Source organism: Dendroctonus ponderosae, unplaced genomic scaffold (genome assembly GCF_020466585.1).
Source record: "Dendroctonus ponderosae isolate FM_Combo_2020 unplaced genomic scaffold, Dpon_F_20191213v2 Dpon_F_20191213_2, whole genome shotgun sequence".
NCBI classification, from domain to species: domain Eukaryota; kingdom Metazoa; phylum Arthropoda; class Insecta; order Coleoptera; family Curculionidae; genus Dendroctonus; species Dendroctonus ponderosae.
This window is the reverse complement of record NW_026018165.1, coordinates 9,140,854-9,166,699: the sequence shown is the minus strand read 5'-3', so window position 1 is coordinate 9,166,699 and position 25,846 is coordinate 9,140,854. Positions and strand designations below refer to the sequence as shown.

At 30.6% G+C, this 25,846-nt stretch overlaps 1 protein-coding gene and 1 long non-coding RNA gene across 2 annotated transcripts in view; one reads left to right on the top strand and one right to left on the bottom strand.

Moving 5' to 3' along the window:
• Nucleotides 1–25,846, bottom strand: part of LOC109533314 — a 70,657-nt gene that overhangs the window by 34,031 nt on the left and 10,780 nt on the right.
• Nucleotides 11,043–11,782, top strand: LOC109533313. The gene is made up of 2 exons (XR_002171511.2): nucleotides 11,043–11,559; nucleotides 11,659–11,782. It is a non-coding gene; the product is annotated as an uncharacterized LOC109533313 (long non-coding RNA).

Sequence of the window (25,846 nt, the reverse complement as noted above, 5' to 3'; positions counted from 1 at the left end):
TTGATTTTTTGGCAAATTTTATAGTCGCTCTTTAGTCATATTTTCGTGCTTCATGATGATCGTTACATTAAGAATCACCCCCATATTACATTATTTTTTAAAAGAAGTTTATTTTTAATTTGAGAATATTTTTTATGTGCATACAGTGTTAAAACGTTCTTAACGATCTGTGAAAACGTTAGTTATTGTTTCGCGTACTATTGACCTAAAAAAAACTGCGTGAGATTTTGCTTGGTTAACTGCTTTAATACTATTTTAATTTCAACACGCTTTTTTATAGTGTTTGTATTTTATTTTTGATTCTTACATAAAATAGGCTGGTTTTGTTCATTAAGGCATTATAAAGAAGCTATGATTTTTTAGAGAATATTTTAATGCGAGTGTATTACCAAAATTAGCTTTTGAGCTTTAGAAAATACATTCTTTCAGTCGATATTCAAAGACGTGAGACTTCATGAAGTGGAGCGTCGAGTATGTGGAACTAACGAAGTGAGGGGGTCGCTTTTTTATGTGCTTTGAAGGACAAAGGCTGTTGATTTTTAAGTGGCCAAAGTTTTGATTTTCAGTTAAAATCAGGAAGTTTTCAATATCGCGTCTGGTTTTTGTAGGCCACAGTCCAACGTTTATTTCCTCTGTAAATTGCGAAGCTAATAAGTCAATTTTACAAAATTATTTTCGTAATGTTGCATTTTGTAAGGGAAAATTCCTTCTATAAGAGGATAAAATTTTGATTTTTAGTCACAATTTTTGACAATTTTTCAAAATTTTGTTTGGTGTGCCACGTTGTTTTCGCAGGTCAGAATTTGGTTTTTATTTATTAAGGAACTAACCAAGAGAGAGGATAGCTTTGATAGGCATTTTGAAAAAAATTCTGATTTATTAGCAGCTCTGATATGCGCTTATTATTAGGCGTTTTTCAGATATTTTAAAAATTATGTCCCGGGTTTTTGTGAAGGTTTTTGCAGTCCGGGGTGTAACAGTTGTTTCCTCTGTAATTTGAGAAGCTAAAAGGTCAATTTTGCAAGCGTTTTGTATGTTAAAGTTTCTTGTATAAGTGAAAAAGCTTTGAATTTTAATCAGCATCAAGAAATGTTCACCAATTTTTCAAAATTTAATGTGGTCTTTGCGAGTATTGAAGCATGTGGAAGTTCGACATCTATTTCATTAGAAATTGGAAACTTTAGAGAATCACTTTTATATCAAATCTATACAGTCTGCTCTATAGAAAGCAAAGGTTTCCATTTTGACACATCCGAGAAAATTTAAAAAATATTAAAACTTAAGAAAATGTTTTTGCAATTTGCGCTTGTTTATGCAGATTTGAATTAATTACCCCAAAAATTGGTTAAGTTATTGACTGACGTTTGCATAAATTCTGTTCGTCTTGGTTTGTTTTTTCAAACAAATTCAAATTGTGAGTGTGGGTGAAATTGAAGATTCATTTTTGGACGCATTTCATAGCGCAAAGTGGGAAATCTTTCTATTTTTACTTATTCTCAGTCAACTTGTTTGATTGTTGATCGATTTTTTTACTTTGATTCTTGCTCTTGAAATTTTATGTTTTCATTCTTTTTTCTTAATAGAAAATAAATAGAAATCGATTACAAAAAAACTTATTTTATAATGAAAATGTTATCGAATTAATTACGAAAAAACAAGTTCTTCTGACAACGCTGCACACATACTGGACGAGAACATTTTCCCAAGCTCATCGACAATAAAAACAACAAAATTACTAAAGCTGTAAGTTTATATTGTTAATGTTTTCTCGTAATATATTACAATAACCGAACTATTTACTGGAATTCTTATTAAACAATATATTTCTATTCATGGGTGGTTCAAGATCGTTTACATAAAAAAATTAATAGCCGAGAGAGAATCATAAATGGAATAATATACTGAAACGTTTGAAAATTATCCAAAATTAACATTTTTTTCTCTAATATTTAAGTAATGTTATTTACATAATATAATTTATAAAATTAATATACAAGAAGAAAAAAAAAATATTAATAAACAAACATTATTTGGCGGATTATTGAAAGTTTTCATACTTTTCTTGCTTTTAGTAAATACATCTCTTAATTGAATAAAATCCAAACGATGTTAACACACACATTACTTTGTAGAATCAAAGTTGAAATGGATACTGAAACATTAATTCGAACACATTCATTACATTAAATTAATAGAGAATGTCAACTTACAAGTTTGCCTAAGGGCATTTAAACCGTGTTTATTATTTTCTTCACGTTAGATGAATGCCTACAAGAGAAAGTTGTTCAGTGCCCATTGAAACACCAAACGGGCTTATCGTCGTCAAGATTAATTAGATGTGTATGGATTTTGTGTGGGTGCTATAAATCGTTAACATATTTTTAATTAAATTTTATAAATATGCAAAAAGGCTACAATTAGTTAGTTTTTAATGAAAGTTCTTACAAAAAAATATGTCATCATAAAGCAAATATTCAAAGTCAACGTGAATGAACAGAAATTCCCAATTGTGGAAATTATTTAATTATATAATAACATATTGGAATATAGAACAATTAAAGCTAATAGCATGCAGTGAAATACACAAACAACATATTCGCCTCTCTTAGGTCATTAGTTATAATCAGTATTTGGAAGCTAATGTTAAACTCCTGGTTCTATACATAACAAATTTTCCAATTGATACAGACATTTTTTAAATTAGTCTGATTAATTATCAAATAATTAATTAAATAACATTTCTTGGTGTGGTAGATTTCAATTTAAATGAAGTTTCTGAACAATGCATGGGCATCCCATTTTTTAAATAATAACAACGCACGATGTTACAATTTACACTTCAAATATTTACAAATCCATTCATTCTTCATCGGCACTATTCAGCAAGGTCGTACGACCAGTATCCGGAACTAGTTTGCTTCAAAGTGAAATAGTTTTGCCGGTATCTTTTTTACATTACCATTCACTTTCAAGGTCCAAATAGGCATTCGTTGCAGAATGTTTAATCTATTTAAGTATTCAATTTAAATCATGAGTGCACATTATTTAAATTTTTGTTATTAGCACGGAGTTGCCCACTTTAATTTAGTCTTTTGTTATTAATCTTTATTTCCTGATTAGTTATGTGTCTTGTCTATATGTTTTGCTCAGTCTAAGTTTTTTCTTAAAATACATGTTCACAATAATATTATTGTCTTAAATATCAGCATAGACGTGGAAGTTTGAGGAACCTGAGGATTTTGGGACACATTAATTAAGGCATGGTTATACTATTGAAACATTGTATTTAGTTTGGAACTGAAAATTCTACTAACTTAAGTGATTTTGCATTAAACAGGAGAAAGTTGGCTTAAAAATGTGGAATTGTTGGGTGTGTGCCCGAGCTGCCATCATTACATATTTTAGACACCATTTCCCATGCCTAATACACCATAGACAATACGGTTCTTTTGCAAATTCTTTGAATTTTGTTTCTTTATGTTCCAATTTAACCACATTTGTAGAGCTATAAAACCATGGTTTTTTGTATAAAATTTGCTAATTGAAATGATATTATTGGTACCTTCTGCAACTCTACGGGTGTTCTTGATCCTATAAACTTTATATGTTTATATGCTTTTACAACTTTTGCTTTGCAACAAACCATCTTTCGTTTATTTGATTGTTAGATAATGTACGGATAGTTTCAAAGCGACTTTTTCTTAATAAATATGGAACAATACATTCATAAAATATTCATATTTGAGTATTTTCTTTGAAATATGGAATAAGTCATGACTACAGAAATTAAAATATGCACTTCTCTTATTGATCAAATGGTTGTCTTTGGAAATAAACCTTAACCCATTGCTAAGAAATCAACCAACACGACCCATATTAAAATTCCCATCGAAAAACCATGATGCAGATCAAGCCTCGTCACGATAGAAAAAGTTAAAAGACAGAATCCTTGACAGGTTACAACCTAATAATAACCGCAATAATGCTCTTCATTGTAGGTTACATCCGCGGGAAGACGCTATCTTCCATGTAATCTGGGATCGTGCGCGACATTGAAAGTTTTCAGATTCTTCTGGTTGTTCCATATACATGTTTAGTACTTTGTTCAGATTTTATCTTGTATCGGTTGCATGAACTGAGAATCGATATTGAAAAACATTTTATAACGATAAGATAATTTTTTATTTCTTACACAGCAAGAATTAAAACGTTTGGCTTGGAAAGTTTGGAATGCGAAATTTAGAAACATATATTTGATGGCTTATGACTTTCGAATGCAGAATTTAAAGAAGTAAACTCAATTTCCAATCAATATTCCGAAATTGAAGATACAAAGCAATCTTAAGACCTTGCTTGTCGCATATTATACGATAAGGAGCTTTCTCTTCCATCGACTTCCACTTCCGCATTATACGCCCGCTCAGCAGCAACAATATTTTATGGGAATAAATACAATGCAGTTCACATTGTCCTTTTCCTTTTATGTTTGTTTTCAGAAAGCAAAAGAACAGTGCTTATCTAGAAATGTATACAATGGCAGTATTTACCACTTACCTACAGTCTGGTAACATTTCAAATAATGTTGCCACTCATTTGTAACTTACCAGAATCATCAAGAAATTGGTGCTTACCTGCAACAAGAAATAACATTAAATATCAGTTATGTGCTGATTGAAAATTTGCATTGATTGCCATTTTAATTTAATTGCATTTAATATCCAATAAACGAGGCCTTTCAATGCCTTGCTTAACACTAATCATTATCTAGATAAGCATCTTCATTTTTTCTTCAATCTCGTCTTCGTTACTTGTGACCCACATCAAGCTTGGTAGGTGTAGTCGAAGTCGTCTAACCTACTAAGGATATTTTGCGGAACTTAAAAGTATAATTTTGTTTATTAATAGTACAACATTCTTTTCAGCTAAGTCACAAGCAAAATTATGAGTTCATGGAAATTCTAAGAGAAAGACTAATGACAAAAAACTCGATTGTGCTGGAACATTTTGATTAAACATTATTAGGTAAATTATACCATTGCGTCTTGACACGTTCATATATGTATAGAAACTCAAAGCAAATTCCAATTGTAACACAAACACCTACAATTGATTTGCAGTTTTTTAAATCAATACTTAAATATGTACAATTGACATGCGTTTCTTCATTTGCGTTAAGACTTTCAAGTACATTATTAACGGATATTTCATAACCATTATGACATGTTACTGCAATTGTACCTACGTATCGTCATGAGATCTTCCTACATTCTCGTTTGCATGTGCACTTAGTACACCTATGTAACAATACATTTTTTCTAGACGTTGTGACTCATTGTCTCGCGTCTAAATGTTCCAAATAAGTAATAAATATGGTGTCAAATGGTTTGACTTTATCAATTTATAAATTGTATATTTAAACAATTCAAATTAAACATGTTTACAAATTCCTAATAAAAAAATCATATTGAAAAACGCAAATATTGACGATTTGGTCTGAAATGTGGATAAATAAAAACATTAATAATTTATTTCTGCTCTGCTTCACAATGGATAACTTCTCATGTTCATATCATTCTTACGTTAATGTTAATTGAAAATGTGAATTCGAAATAGGGTTTTGTAAAATACAACTAGTGCAATCAGAAAAATAGGTGAAAATGAATTCAGTAAAATAAAATTGCAAGGGGATCTTGTAACTTTTATTGGATACATACTTCAAGACTAAGAACTTTCGTTTATCAAGTTTGCAAATTATATTTAAATAATGTAAATTTCGCCAGAAAAATGTAGGAAAACTGGGCTTTTGCGGGTCTTACTAAATTGCTTAACTCATATGTTTTATTTCATCAACAAACATCAACATTTTCTTTATGTCCATCTTTAAATACTAAACTTTAATTTTGCGTCGTGTACAAATCGTGAAGACCTGTAAATATGTACCATAGTCTGATGCTCTTGATCTGCCTGAGGCAATACCAAAACCTATTGGCTGAATATCAAGAATGACCCCGATTTCGGAACATCTTTCCCACAGCCACATCAGCTCATATGAGGTAAGGTTTGATTAATTCTTTTTAAAATAAAATCGACATTTTCACGAATTTATTTACTGCATCTTGAATTGTTCGTTTCATATTATATATTATATATTTATATACGATACATTAGACGCTCCTATAATGAATTATGCTTTGAAGAATGTATTATCACACCCAGTAGTTTAAACGCAAAATTAGTAAGATTTTCCATAAAAAAATGCGGTATTGGCACTTGCTAACAACATCTGAAACAAGCATCTCTTAAGCGAGAACAAGTTTTTAATGCGTTTACAATATTGTTATACAATAATCTCACATTAAGGTAGGTAGGTAGGTAAGCCGCACCTTGTATCTTAACTAAATGCTTTGTTCATATCACATAATATTCTTCTTGTGTGTTATAGATTGTGAAAATGGAAAACTTTTAGAGAGCTTTTGTTTGCAAAAATGTATAAATCACATTTTAGTTTATATCTACAAAAATATTTAACTGGACTCAGTATAATTTAAACAGGTTAATCATTTTGGAATATTCTTGAATACTTTCTAACTTTTAGCATTTATCATACTACGCAAGTTAGGACTTTGGTCCAATAAGCTCGTCAAATGATATAATTTTGTAATTTTAACTATTTTTGTAATTGCCGGTCAGAAAGAATATAAAAATATTATTAACAAACTGTTTCAAAACTATGTAGCTATTTATTAGAAGAACAAACACACAAAAGTATGTAGACCGTTAGAGAAAAAATATATTTTGTCATGCAAAACGTTCTGAAAAAGAGTCGTAATACACGCATACATAAGTGATTATCAGCAGACTAACCATATGGCGTTCTTATTCAAATTTTTTTAACTGTGACTTTTGTAATTATTGTTTCTTTTGAGATGCAGGTATGTGGGTCAAGCATTACATTAGACGCAAACCATTCACAGAATTTCATATGTTAGAACCAGCCCGTAGTTATTTGCTAATAGATTTGTTCTATTTAAGCTTGAGGTTTCGATTTAATATTGTATGAATTGATCATTGTAATTACAATTCTTTGTTGATTGGATTTTACAGTTTGTTTCTGATATTGTTTTGCGATTCGTTAGCAATTAATCCTTCCCAAATTATTATTATAGTTATATATTAATAAGAAGTCTTGGAAATTTTTTTACAGATAATGCTTGCAATGGGGTAGAAGTGTAGTTCTAGAAAACTAAAAAATAGGAAAATTATAATTTAAAATAATAAGAGAAACACTACAAGTCAAAATAAAGCGAACTGATACAGATCTATTCCAATTATACCAAATACCCAACAAAACGCTATTTGCTTCGAGTCATAGGAACTTTTTCTCTTCATATGAGTTTTTAATTGGGCAATGGAAGAGTAGGCACACTCAGCGCATCAATTAGCTTACGTGGGTCGTTCCTATGTTTAACCAAGGATTACAAAACGTTTCAGAAGATTACATTCAGAAATTGCCGAGTAGAATTCGCTTCTACACGCTACCTGATAATTATAAAACAAATAGTCACATATTTTTAAAAGGAAAATCGGTGTAGGAATATTATCGTCAATGGAGAAAGTGCACACGAAACAACATCGCTAATGGGGGCTTCATTAGATATGAATAAAAAAAAGAAAGAACAAATAATAATGTAACTTATTAGAAGCTGTTAAGGGTTCTGTTCTGAATATATAAAAACAATCATTATTCTTTGGTTTGTTTTAAAATATATTTGAATTCATAGTTAAAAATTATATTATAAGCCAACGTTGGGTCGTGCTTTAATGCGTTCTCGCGACTTTAAATTATCTTTAATAAATTCTGTACATTTTTTATTTCCGTTTCATTTTCATTTCACAAGATTCATAAATTTCTATAAACGGGTCTTCTTTCTGGCAGTTAGGTCGAAATATTCATAGTCAGTACCTACTTGAAAGTACTTTGAGAAGCTGAGCAAGCTTAAATATTATAACTTTGTAAATAGTCGAAATAACTGATACATTTTGTTTAATAATGATAATAATAAATATTTTTATTCCAAAATTATGCGCCACAGGTACAAGGTGCCTGTGACATTTATTCTCTCTATTCTATTTTAATTCATTCTAGCACACGGTATGGATTAGCATTAACTTTTGCCAATAAATTCTGTACTTGATCATTATGCTAATATCCGGTATAATTTGATTAAAAACGCACTTGGTTTTATGGTAAATCGTGATTATGTAATATCATATTCCTTTCACTGTGTAAATCGAATTTAGGTTCACAACCCATTGTTCCGATGGAAGAATCCACGGAAGTGCTAAATCGATGAATATCTCCGTGTTGAAATCGCGTTAGGAGAAACATCTTGCGAATGACTGTTTCGGTTTCCTTTGGAAAATCTATGGGTTAATAAATTGTTTTATGAGGTTCATTTAAATATTAGATGAGCACTATGCAGGCGATTTTCAACTGTAATTGGCAAACAGAGTGTTTAAATGACAGGAACATGTATGATTTGGTTTTTGTTATTAATAGCATTTGCAAAAAAGTTTCCATATTGTTTAAATATTTTTTAATATTCTTAGTTATCAATCAGCGTGCTTTGCTGAATCACAATCATTCATTTATACCATTTCAACGCTATTATAGGAGACGTAGATAAATGAATAGAGATGTGGAAAGTAATTAATCTAAATTTATAAATGTGAACCGTGCTGGGAGTTTCAAATAACATATGCCCAGAAATTTATTGTACCCCAATTGAAAATATGTTTTTAAGTGTTTTTAAAAACAATACTAAAATTATTAATAAAAATACTAAAAGTCCATATATTTAGAATTCAATAATATTTTTTGCTGTTTATTGATAGGCTAGTGACTTAGTCTGGTGTACTCTTTGGTTTGCTGACTTGAATATTAAAGAATTTTAAAAGTAAAAAAAGTAGTTTTTATACCTAACATTGAACGTTGCAGTTTGTGCACCCAAACAAAAGCGTTTCAATAAAACTACCTGAACTTTGTATCATAATTATTAACAGTATTTTTAAATTACCATAAACCAGCGATTCGCTAATAATAGTAGAAATTATACCGTAAAACTACGTAATTTTCCGCATTCTTTTCATCGTCAGTTTGTTTATTGCACTCGGAAGCATTATCTTGTCCTTTGGCCTTTAATAAAAGTCAAGGATGCGCTTGAGGTAGAATACATTTTATTTATTTTGTTTCTGTGTAACGTATCGGAAACATTTCAATTATTATATAACTGAACATTCCTCAGAAATAAATTTCATGCTAAACTATTTAGTATAATTGAAAATTGCTTCTGTTTTTAATTTTCTTGTACTTTTCCCCTTGGTCCAATCACTGATCTTCACTTTTCTCTGTTGATGTGTGCTAATGCCAGTTAACCTGATACTGGCAATCTTTTTGAACTAAATATACTTGCATAAGTCGTGCTGCTAGGTTGCACTAAAATATATATAGGTACGTTGTGAGTGCTTTCGTTACAATTCAATGAAAAATAAATCCAACCGGCCTTAAATGTCAATTGTGTAGAATTTCCGATATTTTTCGACTTGCTGTAAAAAATCAATCTGATATTGAAACTGGCCTTGATCCACGCCTATATATGTTGCACCATGTATTATTTACACCTAATAGTGGCCGTTAGCTTTAAAGCAGGTGAACCAATATTTTCAATTTAATAAGAACAAAGATGGTGTGCGTGATTTAATTGAATACGTGCTATATTAAAGTAATCAAAATGTATTCTTTATGAATTTGCATTAAATAAACCATATAAAGTGCTTCCGTTTAACATGCCACAAAATACATTGCTGCTAAATTGTATTACACAATAGCTAAAGCATCGCCAAAGGCACTAAGAAGGCGCCTCTTAAAATCCCTTTTATTCACGATATGAGCTCGTTTCTAATTAAAAGCTGTTATATTCTGCATTTTTTGAATCTGATTGATCTATTTTAACTGATTCAAAAAATACACTTATTTAATTATATAAAAAATGCTCTAATACAATCCGCATATATTAAGAACTTTGTTCTGTAAAATGTTATCTTGTAGTGGGTTAATTGTTATAAATTCTGCTGGCAACAGCCATTAAATGCTGTTCATTCAGACTCCATCAAAATTCATAGCAGGACTCGATAACTCTTGTTAAGTCGACATTGTACACACGGGTTACTTGCAAAAAATATAAAAAATATATCTCAGTTAGATTTATTCTTGTATAGGACTTAATCAAATTAAAACAAATTAATTAGCCGTTACAAACAATTAGGGTGCGAAATAATTTTAGTATCTATTCTTGATATCTCCTACCAGTTTGTGAAGCTAAAAAGTAGAAACATTAGAGTAAAAAAAAGCAAAGCAAGTTGAAGAACGAAAGACAGAAGTGCACAGAAATGATAGCAACTAAATAAATAATTAGGCAACTGTGAAAATGCGTTGCTCATATAGTTAAAATTTGTTTTTTTAATTGTGAAAAAAACGTGTGATGCTCTTTACACAGTCCATTGCCTGGAATGAATCAGTAATAAAAACTAAGTTCTTATATAGAAAATAATACAAAAGAGATAAAAATTGGGTAACTTTTATCGTAAATATGCTTTAGTTACCAGGTACCAATTTTGTCAGACAATATAGGCGAATGGATTTAAAACTTTAAATAAAAATAAAATTTTAAAAATAACTGACACAAAAAATATGACAAAAACTAGTTCAGTTTAGAATAATTGAATGTAAGTATTATAAGCAGCCATACTAAAAGTGTAAGTAAAAATATAGTGAATGCTTTGAACAAAGAGATAATGAATATATGAAAATAATTTGATGCATTTTTTCCTGAAATACGTTATTAGTGAGTGATTTAAAGCCTAAAACTTAAGTATTTGAAAACGACTAAGGAGTGCATTTCCGGCAGATGAACACCCAGACATTATATCTAGTAATCGCTTTAAGCGACTTAACGTAAATAAATTGTTTATCTGAAATGGTTTTTGCTTTTGCATTGTTGTAGACGCTTTTGCTTAAAAAATAAATAGAAAACCATTCTTTAAGCCATTTAATACTAGCGGGTCTTTGGAAAATTAACCTTTACGGTTGAATAATTCCCTCAATGGTGCAAATCCAATTCCAATCAAAAATTTCATAAAAAATTAAAACAGCGAATCTATCAAACTACAATTAGAAAAGTTGCTTAAACTGACCAATACATTTTAGACAGGCGCTTAAACAGGTTCAATGGTTCCTTGTAACATAGGAAACTTTCAAGTGTTTATATTAATATTATGTGACTAATTCTCAATAATGTTGAAAATGTCATTCATCATTTTCACATGTCAGCAGTTTAGTTATCAATGGCAAGTAAATTAGACACAAATCTAGCTATATCATTAATTATACTGATCTTTTTATGCATAGGAGTGTTGCTTTCAATGATACTTTATTACATCTCACCATGTAGAAGCGAATCTGAGGAGGATTTTGTCATAAAACAGTATGATAAAGATCAAGTAAGTTTAATTAATTAACTTGTGAATCAGAACTTTTGAATTTACTCTGATCGACCCAAGAACTTGTAGATAATTAACTGAAATTTTATATGCTTTTAGGTCCTAGCAAGAATAAATGGCGTAATATCTGAAGGTAGATGGAGATAGACCGATGGCTATACAAATTTTCCAAAGTTGTTGCTGTATTTAGGTTGTTCTAGATAATAAACGATCACTTTCTTCACATAGCACTTCAATTTCACCATATTCGGGAATTTTAATTCTCTACCTCTTTAGCAGCCACGGTTTTATTTTTATCATGTCAAATGCGTGCCTTGGCTGAAATGATACAACTTCCAAATTCTGCTACCCAAATGAGTCTGTTAGGTATTCATATTGCAAAATAACACCAATAGTTGACCGTAATCGAATTGTGGGTGATTAGGTGATCTAACGAGGTTAAATTATCCGTCAAATGAGATTAATGTATAAAAAGCACGTACAAGCACACTTTTGCATTTTGCAGGTCAGTAACACAAAATCATATTTCAGTTCATGCTGAGAATGGGCCGAAACATAGGTATATTTAATTATGTTACAAAAATTGTACGTATTGTGAGAAAGTCGGGTTGAAAAATTACTTTCAGTTTCCATATAATTTAAAAAATCAGGGTCCTGGATTAGAAATCTATAACAGAGAAGCAGGAATTATTTTGTCAACCGCTCTCTATAGATTGGTGCCTCTGAATAATGAAAAATACTTAAAAATAGACTACGAATTAATTTGAAAATGTATAGAACTCCTATTTTTTGCGTTATATTTTTAAAGGAAGTTTGAAAATGTATTTTTTAAACACCTGGCAAAAACGTTTTTTTATATTTAATTTTGGGACGTGCCAAGTGCATCAAATCGAGTTAAGGCTTGAAATGTGTGCTAGCTGCTATCACGCTCGACTGACTCATTAAAGTGCGTTAAATAACTGTTATCTTTTCGCATTTAGAGCGAGCGACATCGGACGTGAGGAAAGCCAATACAAATTTGTTACTTACTAGAATTATGGCTGAGACAAGGCTATTCGCTTACAGTGGCGTTACTATCTTCCGTAATAGTCACTAGTTCTTCACTATTCAGTTAAGTCCTTGACTATTCATAAATATTTAAAAAAAATAAACATGTCAGACTCAATTGTCCCTTTCCACTATGTTACAGATCAAGCTTCATAAAACCAATCTAATATGGTTTTTAAAACAATATTTTCGTTACAGCACACTTCGAATTAATAGATTATGGTTTAGCAGAGTTCAATAAAAAAAATCCGTTGAAGTAAATTTATATTCCAATGAAACGACGATAAAATATTATAACATGATGTGACTTCATGCTTCAGCTTACACTCCTCTGACTTTAGAATATATCGTCATAAGACATACAAGTTAAGCACAAAAAATATATTTTTACAGTTCAACAGTTTTAGATGTTCCATTTAGATACGCCACTGTACTCATTGTAACTGTAATGTTTTCACATACACAATGAATAAGTGCGTACTTACAGAAGGATGCATTAGGGTTTTAATCGGTTTCCTTTAGAGATTTTTAATTATTTGTACATTTCTCGCGTAAAACTTTGCAACTCTTCCAATGCTAGCAGTTTATTGGTGATTATCATTGTTTTAAATTTACGTATACTTTGGACAACTACTGACTCGATTTTTTTAATAGAGTTTGATGTAACATGAACGCTTAATGAGTTTGTTTACACTCCCTAAATGATAGAAATTCTTGCGAAATAAATGACTGTGTATCTGGTTCTTGTCTCAACTGCACCTACGCAAGCTAAGTAGTTCAGTAACAATTCCTTTTATCGATACGTTGCCGGTTTTAACCGTTTACACAATATTCGTAAAATGTAAATTGATTTTTTATTTTAATTTCTGTACATAAACATACAATATCTGTAAGCAGAAAGTTTGAAGCATTGGTCATAGACGTTTTATTGGATCTTGCATAATGTTCTCATAATCTGAAAGCTATTTTCCTCTCACCAAAATGCGGCTAATTTCAATATTAAGCTCGTAAGTTTTTTGCACAATTTTGGGACGTACGATGGTGTTTTGATTACATAAATGTAATTTTGCTGCTACTATGCTTTGATATTATTATTTTCCTTAGAAGTAGTCCCAGAAGATTTAAGCGATTTAATTCACGTTCATCATTTAGATTAACTTTTGCTAACAACTCTTCTTCGTGGAGTTTTTTTGGGAAAGCACCGTTTTGACCACTGAAGTTTGCAATTTTTTCATGAAAAAAAACAGGCCAAGCCATCTTCGCTTACACTCCCAAGCCAAAAATATACTTTGTAACCTGTTGTCTATATCCCGTTTTGAGAAAAAAATATGACCAAAAACCAGTACTAACCAAAACTTACCCAAATTAACAAAAACTAAAAGAATTAAGCGGAACTAACGCGACTACCTACAAGACGTGCCCAAAAAAAAATCAACAATAAACAATAGCCCAATTAACCGATACCAACAAAAACTAAGTAAATGTGTCCAAGAAAAAATCAAAATAGAGATAGATTGGGCAAATGCGTCAAACGTTCCTTTAATAAGAAACCATTCTTTAAGTTCTGATAAAAATTAGTAAATTGCAATAAGAAAAACGAGGTGGAAAACCGCATTTCCCTTAAAAACAGCACTAAAAAAAGTTACTAGTAAAGGATTATTCATTGATTAACTACGAACACGAGGAGCGGATAAGCTAAAAAATAATCAAACAATTCAATAGCTGAATTTTTGTTGATAGTCAGTACATCGATGGCTCTCATTGTTATTAATCGAAAGTTAGTACTTACCAGTCGACAGGTCCTGGCTTGTTAAGCAATATAATCAACATTTTTCTAATAAAAATCGTTCCAAGAAAAGTGAAATCCGTGTACGTACCTGCAACAAAACAAAGTTTACCGTTAACTAACAAAAACGGCAAATCAAGAGTGAAACATTCAATTAATATACGTATCGTGAAGTGTAAAACGAGTTTGAAAAAACATAAGAATTGGGCATGGGCGAGATTGCAATTGGCATGTGGAAACTGGGTTAGAAGATTGGGTTTTTGTGGAACACTTTTATTTTATGTTTGACTATCGTCTACGTGTCGTGTTTAACAAGAAATTTAATTGTACGAATTGGTAAATTTGTTTAAAAGCCTGCTTGCTATTCGAGGTCAGTAGGAATTTAAAACTATGAATTGTTGCTAAAGTAAACCAATATTAACTAAGAAAAGAGAAAACAATGGGGATTTCGTTATAAGTAAATATGTATATGAGAAACGTTACATCCTGGAAACATTTTATAAACTGTGTTCAAGAGAAATAATAATTACGATCAATTAAAATGAATGGAAATCATTCAATCTACATTTCTTAAGTTTCTATGTATTAATATTATTCTGCGTTAAACATGAATTTTGAACGATCGAAAGCATTGAAGATTTAATTATCTTCATTGCCTGTAAGTTTATATCCATATAAACTTCGTAACTAAAATTTATTAAACGTTAATTTGTATTACCCATATTATTGTCCAGTTTAAACATACGTCTCAATTCTCACTTAGTAATTGTCATTTAAACATGAACTGAACATGAAAAAGCATACAAAAATTAACAAAATGTTAATTACATTACAAAATAAATGTTATTTGATCGGTTTTATGTGTTGCAATTATTTATGTACTCAATAAAAATTCTGTAATTTTGCTTGACACACAGGTGATTTAATATTTTCAATGCTCTTTATTTAAAAAAATACATAAATATCCTGCCTTCAAAGCGACCTGAGGAAACAACAGAATTTCTACTGGAGTTCAATGCACACAATCCTACCGGATGACACTCCCGTAAATTAAGCAAAGTTTATAAAAAATGTACCACACGTTCGAGGTGGTACTCGACTCGTGGTTCTTTTTCAAAATTAAGTGAAAACGACCGCAAAGGAATTTGAATTGTCGACTTTACATGTTCCGATGGAAAGGCAGCAATGAACTTGAGAAAAAGAAACTGAAACCACGCATGCAGAATAACATACATTCATTTTAAAGTGATACCATTGAAAATAAAAGCTTATTTCTATAATCGAAGTGCTTTCATGGAAAATATAAACTAATTAATGATCTGCTCTATAAGATCATGCATTTTGATTGGAAGATTTTTCCATCTGATCAAACCAAATCAAAGCAATTATCGAAGCATTGAAAGTGGCAATTTCTCTTGCCTGTTATGGTCGTGAAATATAATTAAACATTTGGTTAGCCAATGTATATGGCAATATTTGCAGAAAAATTTGCTTTTTCAGTGAAATGAAGATGATTGAATGAGAGGTATGTGTAATGGTAGGAAAGACATGTCTCTTGAATGAAAAAAATCTGCTTGGAGTGGTGAATCTTTGAATAATAGAAACAAAATACATTTTCATTTTATGAGGATTTGCTTGTGCTTTGGTGGACATTTTCATTTGCAATTATAAGTGCCTTTTTTATATAATAACCTTATAATCTTATATAATAATAAACCTGATTATACAAGAATATAACTCGGTTTATTGTCTAGAGTGTCAGTATTATTTACAAGTTGACTTCCCAACGAATCAAAATACCAAATATTTACTCAATAATAGTTCGGTTTCTTCATCGTAAACTGGTAGAATCTTAAAGAACAAATCATAAAATAAAAGAAAAGTTTTCGAAAGTAATAATAGTTGAGTTCCTTTGCTTTTAAATGCAAACATTTTATCGGCAGAGTATTTAAGAACAGTTTATGAATTAAAGTGTTCTGTGTGTCTTAAAGTTTTGGAAATGTAATTTAGTAAATTTACATTAAGTGTTTTTAGGGCAAACACAATATTTGACATCACATTATTATTAAACTGAGTTGAACATAGTTGATTAGTCGAAGTAAAAGAAAGTTGTGTGATACTTTGGATGTTTAAATACTGAACAATCAAACAATGATGTAAATATTACAAAAGAAATTGGCATTTTTATGATAATGAATTATTAAATACCATGGATAGTAGCAAAGTTTGCATGCGCTTCTTTCGATACACCGCATATTAATGAATAATAATTGAGAAAGACATCTATGAATTTAGTGCCTCATTATCATCACCAAAGGCAATTTGTTTCGAAAGGTTTTATCTTGATTTCCGAGTGAAAGTGATACTTGAGGTAGTTTTAGCATGATCATGAATCCTACATGCTCACACATTCATTTTCATTTAAAACATATATTTTGAGCTAATATTATTATTAATAGTAATTATAACAGTATTAACAGTAATAACAGTATGCAGCGAAATTCTCATAGTAGTAACCATGAGGTAATTTTAAACTTACATAAGAACGCAACTTGCTATTTTGTCTCATACAGAACATTTGCAAATTGTACCACGTTTGATCCATAATTAGTCATTTCGATAAATTAGTCCACAATTTGCAAACTTTGGTAATAGTAAATTAAACTACAATTTTAATAATTGAGTTAAACTTTATCCTATATATAAACTTTCATTATTGTTACGATGGAATTATTTGGGTGATACATCCAGTTGTGATATTTTATAAAAATATTTTGAAATTTGATTTCTTTAAATATGAATGGAGTACGAATGCTAAAACTGCAGGATGTACAGCACACAATAATTAGTTACTCAGCACAAAGCTCGTTGATCATTACAAAGGAAAGTTTCACGTTGATCGTAAAGGTGGGTCGACCGAACTTATAGGTATTGATGTTATTGGTGGATCGAGAAGAAAGTAACGGGGGTCGAGGTCAAATTGCCGATCAGGCGGTATTTGAAAATACAATAAAGTTGTTGGTAATCGAAAGTCAATATTCTGATGATAATTGAATGAACCACGTTATTCAATATAAAGAAATAAAAATTACAATAGTTTTAGAAGGCGAAGTCATAATTACTGACATTCACGAACAAGATAATTAAGAAGTTATTATTTTGCAGCAACAAATTGCTCGGTAATTAATACAGATGCTCACTGTACCGAAAAGAAACAAAATTGAACCAAATTTTCGCTGAAACACACATATAGGATGATTGATGGAGCATTCTTCGGTCCATGAAGAAAATTTGTTTAAAAAGTATCAGTAATTTTAATTTAGCGGCAAACAAGTCAGTGGATCTGACCTAATAACATACATTGTGGTCTCAATGAATGCAACAATCGATGGGAAAAGAAAACAAATATTCCCATAAGAAATGCGAAATGATTGCAATGTAAGTAAAACTCAACACGTAGACTTACCAGTGGTTTTTTCTAAATTAATTATTAATGAAAATTAATCGAGTTTTTGTTATCGGAAAAAACATATATACAATTGATTTCTTTAACGTGTTACTTAGTATACTGACTATAATGTGAAAATAGTTTTAACATTTTGATTGTTGTAATAAAGTGAGCATACGTCGATGTGGCGTTCCTGACAAACAATGCTTTTGCAAGGTTTTTTCAATGCGCATTAACGACGCATTTAAGCTACAAAATGTTCAATGTATCAGAATAAAACGATCAAAACTTGAGAAAACAAAAGTAAAGACAAACAAAAAACAAACACGAAAATATAATATATATATTTGTCTTAAAAAAGTCTGAAAAAGTGTCTTAGAAAGTCCCCCAAGGCCACACAAAAACTATGGCTTTAAAATCCAAGTTTTGAAAAGGACTCTGATATAATTGTATATATGTTGTTACAATTGGCTGGGTTTAAAAGATTTTTTCAGTTTTAGCTTTAAGCCCACGATGTTTTAATTGCAAACTTGTAGATATTAGGAAAAAATTTAGTCATTTTTGTTTCATATAATTGAGGTAAAAGCAAATTACGAAAAAAAACTTAATGAAAGGAATCAGATAACATTAAGACAAACGTTAACATATTTCACTCTCGCTAATCCGTTACCAAAATCATGTTAAACAAAAAGCAAATTGTTCCACATTGCTCAACCGAACCGAATTACATCAATTCATAATTCCAATAATATCAACATTCATATTTGAGGAGAATTTATTTGCAAAAAGTGCTGTGAAGCGAATAAGCGCTTATGTAAGAACTTTATGTAATTACGCTACTTGATACTACTTGTCCGTGTCGATGACTTTATTGTAATAAATGTTTAAATTGAATTATCATGCAAGATCTGAATGTGGAATTCCAGAAAATATCTTTTTGACTAATGAGATATGAAGCTGAAAAATGTGTATGTTCTTACACCGCAGTTCCTACTGTGAGTTTTACTTGACGATATTTTCATGAAAATAGAGCATTAGTTTATGTGTAAGCAATTAACAATAATAATTAACCATTTAATATAACGTTTTTTTCTCATTTACTTTCTGGCATAGTACTTTTCAGGCAATGTAAGCAAATATTTTTTACGTTACCGCAAACCGTCCGTAAGCCTGCCAATAGCAAAAAAGGACTCTAAAGAAAACTTCAATTTCCCATCTAAACCATACAAACTAGTTTTAAAATCAGCTCCACTTTAAGTTATGTATTTCGGCTATATCATCAGTTTGTTTAGGTTCAATTGTATTTAACTAACTGTAATCCATTAACACTTTATTTCCGAATACAGTTTTTTCTTCATAAACCGTTTTGTAATTATGCAACATAACACTTGAATGATTACCCATAGACAATCCGTTGAATAACAGTCGTCAATGTACATTTTCGCTTCCCAAATCAAAATGAATCATTTAAGAAACATTAAGCGATATTTTACATACTATAATTTCTTCTTTGTGACTATAAAGACTGGCAATTTAAAAAGCCATTCGTGCTACTGCTGACCTGAATTACATATTTTCTATTATCTAACGGAACCCGTTTTGTTCATTGCAAAAAACTATCAAAACATACTTATTTTATGCGCAGTTCTAAATTATTTGTCCTAATGCATACAGTCATTGACATCATCTAGTAGAATTGGTTAATGGAAGATTTAATGCGGTAACTACTTGTTATGGTTCTACTAGTTATAGCTTCAAGAATCAATTTTTGAAGCAATTCATTTGAAAAATACTAAACATGTAAAATGATAATACATTTGAAAAAATAAACTGGAGAATTGTTGTATTCAATAAAAAATATTGCATTATCACCACTATATGAAAGTGTAAAATTTCCAATAAATCAGAATCCATTTAGAAAAAATGTAGCTATTCAAATGTTAAGCCAAAATACCGCATGCCAATGAATCTGCTAAACGATCTTATCTATTTTCTCATGTCTTCGAAATGAAACAGATGTAAAACCACGAAACTCACAATAAAGAAAAACTCGAAGCTTCTGTTAGTGTCTCATCCTTCAGCAATTGTACTCAAAAAGGTAGGGAAATAAATAAACTTTTCCGACATGAGAAAGATCTATTCAGATTGCATAATCATTTTCGCTGCAGATACTAATTCGAGAAACATCCTGCATTTTATGTAACCAAAGCGAGCTAGGAACAGATAACCAGATTTAAATATGGTCCGTGAGTAGCTTAGTTGCATGCAAGTCCCACAAAAGCTGGCTAATTACACGCGAGACAATTCAGAAAAGAAGAATAATAATAATTGTATCATCATTTAAAGCATGGTAAAATAAAGTTGGGCAAAATTCATGTCATGGGAATAGATACGCATTGTGCTTAGCTGATGGATAATAGGAAAAAGAGTAAATCGTCAGTACTTTACAAATATGTATTGTTGTACTCCGTAGTTGCAAATTTCATCATAATAGACATTTTTTTTAAATGTTGAAGATATGGAGGTTTTGCAGCACATTTTTTCGTTTAATGTCACGATGACCTGCGCCTTTAAATTTATAAGAAGTTTGCAGTTTTAAGCATATAAATATTAAACATAAAAAAATAATTAATATTTTACAGAATCGAAGATAACTGAGCAGTTTTTCTAAATCTTTATTACTAATGCAAGAACAAAAAATGTGAAATCTGGAGCAATCGGTGAATTTCAATACCAGTACTTTATGCAAAAACTAATCATTTAGCTAACTTACAAAGACAAACTGCCATTCAAACCCAAAAATATACATCGACTGTTATTCTTCAACCATTAAAAAAACCCAGGAACGATTCTTTGCCCATTGAGGCGTTTAATAGATTTGGACCCATTCGCAACCCATCACTGATTAAAATAAAATTGGCGATCAGGAAGCTTAACCGCTCTTCGTGCTTTTAAGAGAAAGTTAATCCATTGCTGTTGAAAAAAACTCTTTGTATTAAAATGTGGGAAATTATGACGTCGTCGTTGACACAATGAAGAATATACGTCTATTCAATTTCATTTTAAGTGTGTAAATTGGAACTACCATTCAAAGCATATAGTTTTTCATGCGGATGCCTTTGTCCAGTGGCTGTTACGCTTCGCTTTATCTCAGCTTTATCAGTGGCATGATATTATTAGTTACTTCAAATGTATTTCTATGCATTCACTTTAATATTGTCCATTCGAATTAGTAGCGAGTTACAATTCGCGTAGAGCCGATTATTAACTGGCTCCTATTTCCAATCTCTTTCATTTTTTTTATTTAAAAATGTACACTTAGTGTTCACTACAGCTTTGAAAATTAAAACTTCAAAAATAATTATTGCGAAAAGTAATTTTAAATAAGTGTGAGACAGTAGAGTATAAAATAATAAAGCTGAAGTGATTCAGTTGTTTTATTGATAACATTTAAGCTTAGCAAATGTTTGGCAACTGCTTATTAGAGTCAATTAGTCGCAAAAAAATGTCTAAAATTTCTTTGGACAATAATTTAAAAACCCTCGTTTATGAAGTACTTCTGGATAATAAAATATTTTCAGATTTTAATTTGCTTTCCTCGAGCACAGTAATTATGGAATCTGATTATTATAATATTTTTATTACTACAAAGTCGATATAATAGTACATACTTGGCATTTCCGTTGTAATAAATGATAAAACTACAAGACGAGTAAAATAACCTGCCGGATCATGCTACCGTTAAATAATTATTTAACCTCAATTTAATCTTAAGTTCTTGAGAGAATCTTGCTCTATGCGCTCCTTTAAACACCCGCGGAACACTCCGATTTTCCTTTGCCAAGCTAACGCAACGCGGTGATTTATGTGGAGATTTCGCTGTATTTAGTGGAGCACAAATCGCTCTATTGAGTATTAGGTTAGTATCAGTTGTTTGCGGAAATCAAAAATTTCCGCGCTTTTCTAGTTTACCGCGCGGTTAGTTCAACTGGAAAACGAATCTTACCTTAAATCGAATCAAAACTATTTTCAGAAAGCAAGAAGACCGTAAGGTAAAGTTAACTAATAAGAAATAAGTATTTTTTTTAGTAGAAATATTTAGAGGTGTAATTGTTGCCATTTGAATCGCCAACCTCCGGAGGAGACGTAGTCCTAAGAAGTTTTTTTTGGAAAAATTGCAGAATATTGCGCTTATATGAATTGAAAATGTATAAAAATAGAAAATCTTGACATACAGGACATTGAAACTGTTTTCATACTCACTCAAAAAAGCATGGAACAAAAATTCTCAATAAGAATAGAACAAGAAAAAATAAGAGTTGTTGATAATATACACACAATTTGAGGATGTTCCCTTTATGAATTATAACAATAACACTTTCTTGTGTGAACACAAATTCTTTATTACCCTCAATCATCCGCGACATCCAGGAAATAAAGAAAATACTGTCTGAAAAAAACGAAATGATAATCTGCTTTGTTTGTTTTACAACGATTCTGCTATCGCTTTCAAAAGTTTACCTAAATTATAGCGATGAAAATAGTACTAAAGAGAACTTGATAGTAAAATATTAAATAAAATATAAGATTTAATTATAAAATACTAAATACAAATCTGCAAACGATCCTCCTTGATCATTCGCTTTTTTGCCACTAACTGCACTAATAGTTCCATTTGTCTAATGTTATTCGAGTTTATAAGGAATAAAGATAAAAGCACAAATAAAAAAGCCTTGAATACTGCTTTGTATGTGTATTCCTTTTAAATGCAAAAGTTTCAAACTATTCCAAAATATGTATATGAGAATCTCTAGCAAACTGTTTTTAATATTTCCCATTATTTTTATAAGCCACAATCGCTACAAGTACAAAATAGGTAAAATATATATGAATGATCAGTTGCAGGCGATTTTTTTAAATATTTCATAAAACACTGCAGTGTGTTTATCTAAAAATATCTTTTTTAAACAAACAATTTTAGTGACTGTGGCAGTAACTAGGTATTTTAAATACATTTCTTCTGCGGTACAATAAACGATGCCGTCAAAATCACAGCATTTCTTTCAACAATCGTTTGCCTTGACAAATCATTGTTATTGTCATCATTTCTCTCCTCATTAATAAAGCTGTACTCAAACCCACGTCTATTTAAGTAAACAATACGTCCGATTTTTTAAGTGTTATAACGGTATAAAAAGTCATGCATAAAAAATTTGTGCGCGCAATTAAGCGGCTTGTAGGAAGTCGAATAAATTTGGTACGAGGATACGGCACTTTTCTGATCAATTGACCTTAGATTGATTGCAGATGGGTGATTGGTAGGTTGCAATAAACATATTCCGAGTAATGTAATAATAAGTAATGAGTAGTAATAATAAGCATAAACTTCATTAACAATGTTAGGAATACGAATTATCAGGTCACATACAGAATAATAGCATACCATTAGGAAGGATCAATTGCCCCATTTGCTTTGAAGCAAAAAACCAGCGCAATTAAGTTGGGTAAACCTATAGGTCAGATCTGAATCGAATTTACTTATTACCTACTCGTTATAGTCATTCTCATCCTTTCAAACATCTGGCTGGAATGAAGAAAAATGTGAGTTGCGCGGAAAGTCATGTAACTGGTAAAGATTAGACAAAAACAGGTATGAGATATTTGGAAGATAATGTAAAGTTAAGTACCTCGTAAAGAAAATTGAAGATGGAGAAGTAAAGATTGCGCACGAACTTGGGGAATCCTCAACTAGTAGGAGGAAATCCTAGTGAAATTTATTAAACTACTGTTTTTTGCAAAGCTCATTTAGCTTCAAACAAGACGAAATATTTCATTAAGCAATTACGGAACAATGTAAAAATTTCAAGGTTCTTGCATTAGGCTTGCTTAATTTACCGTTGTTGTTCTACATGCTTTGTAGTTACTGGCAATGTTGTTCTTCAAATTAAAAAAAAGTTACGCAAATGCATAAACTGATCGAATTATTAAGATGTAATCTTTCATTTTAAAATAAAGTAGAAAGACTGAAACATTAAATTTACATCTGTAGGAACTTTATAATAAAAATCGATAAAATCTGAATAAAAACCTAAGTCTCACAAACCTACATAACTAAGTGTCACGACATGCTTAAATAATTTACCGATAATTCATATTTAATGCTTCAGAGCTGTTATTGGTGATGAAAGAATGCTTGCGTAACGAATAATATTTCATGCAAATTCTTCAGGAAATTTTATTACTTATTATTTAATTGAAATCAATTGAGTGTGAGCGAAACGATCTAATAATTTTTTTGCTGATGTTGGTCTGGCGCCTGTCTTAACAGCTAATATAATGCATTTTAAGTTAAAACAAAAAGTCTTTATAGCAAGATTACTCTAAGTTAAGCAAACTTTAAACTATGTAACTAACTAGCAGAAATAAATGCTACATTTTGATTGACAGAAATTGGCGATGCTGTGTGAAATTAAAGGAAAGTATTATCTCATTCTATAACAGTTACAATCAGAGTAAAACGGAACTCCACCACAAAGTTGCATTGTTTATACGCTATAACGATATTGCAAGTGAAGTTAAAATGTATAAAGCAAACCACTTTTTAAACGATGAATATAATACGATGAACCAGACTGAAAAGTTGCAACACGGACCATTGGCAAACTAGTTTCGTTGCCCATCATTTCAACTTACAGTAGCCATTACAGTTTATATCATGGTAATGTTTGTTTATAACAATTTGGTTACTGTTCATACTTAGTTTGTTGCGGTTATCGGTTGATATTGCGAAAAAAGGTTGGTTTTGAAGGACATTTAAGCAAATTGCATCTTGTCTTGTTGAAGACTTATTGCTGGACACAAAAGTCTAAATAATCGTTTTGTTAGTGTTTATTTTCGTGTTGTATTTTTCTCATTTACATGAACTTAAGAGGCCCCAATACAAACAAGTATAAAAATAGCAAGGTTGATTAACTTATTAACGCACCAAATGGTATTAAAACGCCTAACCTTGTTACAACAGAGAAATTATTACGCCAAAAGAAAAGGTAACGTCAAGGAAATTGGTTCGAATAGCCGATTGAAATTAGATTAATTGGCTCTTATTACTCGAATAATAGCCAGTGTCTCTCGTATATTGCGCCTTTAAAGTAAGGTTTTGACTCCAGGTGATTGTATATTATGCATGTGTTCAATTCTTATACATAAAAATCAACGTAGCAATGGCCTTCTCTTTTTCAAAGAATAAAAAATGTCAGTCTCAAGTACAATCCGGGTTTGATGGCCTGTTAAATTGAAATCTTACAAGTGACCACTAGTGAAGCGAGTTTTTGTGTAAAAATCGTATGAATTAAAATGTAAATATTCCCTAATAAGCGGCTTTCGTGGCCATTGTTTGAAATGGATGAGTTGATCGGGCATTCATTGAGAAAATCTTCGTGAAAAACTCATCATTTTTAAATTGTCTATGTTCAAACGTGCATAGACATAGACTAGAAATTGTTTACTGCTAGTACAATTATAAAGTTAAATCTTCATTTATATTCAATAGAAGTTAATTCAAATAAGCGATTAACCGAGATTGAATCTAAAGTAAATTGTAGCTTGCCTATCTAATATGCCTTAAAGTAGTTCAAAATAAAGCCAAATTAACGTCTAAGTAAGTAAATAAAATAAAAATAATGTACATGAAAGCACAGTTAGGCTAACGTAACAGTTGTTCGAAATAATACCTTCCTCGTTTAGCATAGACCAAGTAAAACTATGGAATTATTTTTAAATGAGTAGGCTGTCATTAAACCCGCTAATAATAGAGCAAAAATTAAATTAATAATTAACATTCATACATAATCGGGTATCCAGTCAATGAATACCTGACCTAGGAGGATTGAACTGTTATATAACAGCGGGTTGTAATTCCTATCAATAAAGTAAAGTATACATGCAATATTATGATTTTTCAGGATTATTAGGTAAGTTTGGATATTGCAAACATATAAATTTATTTG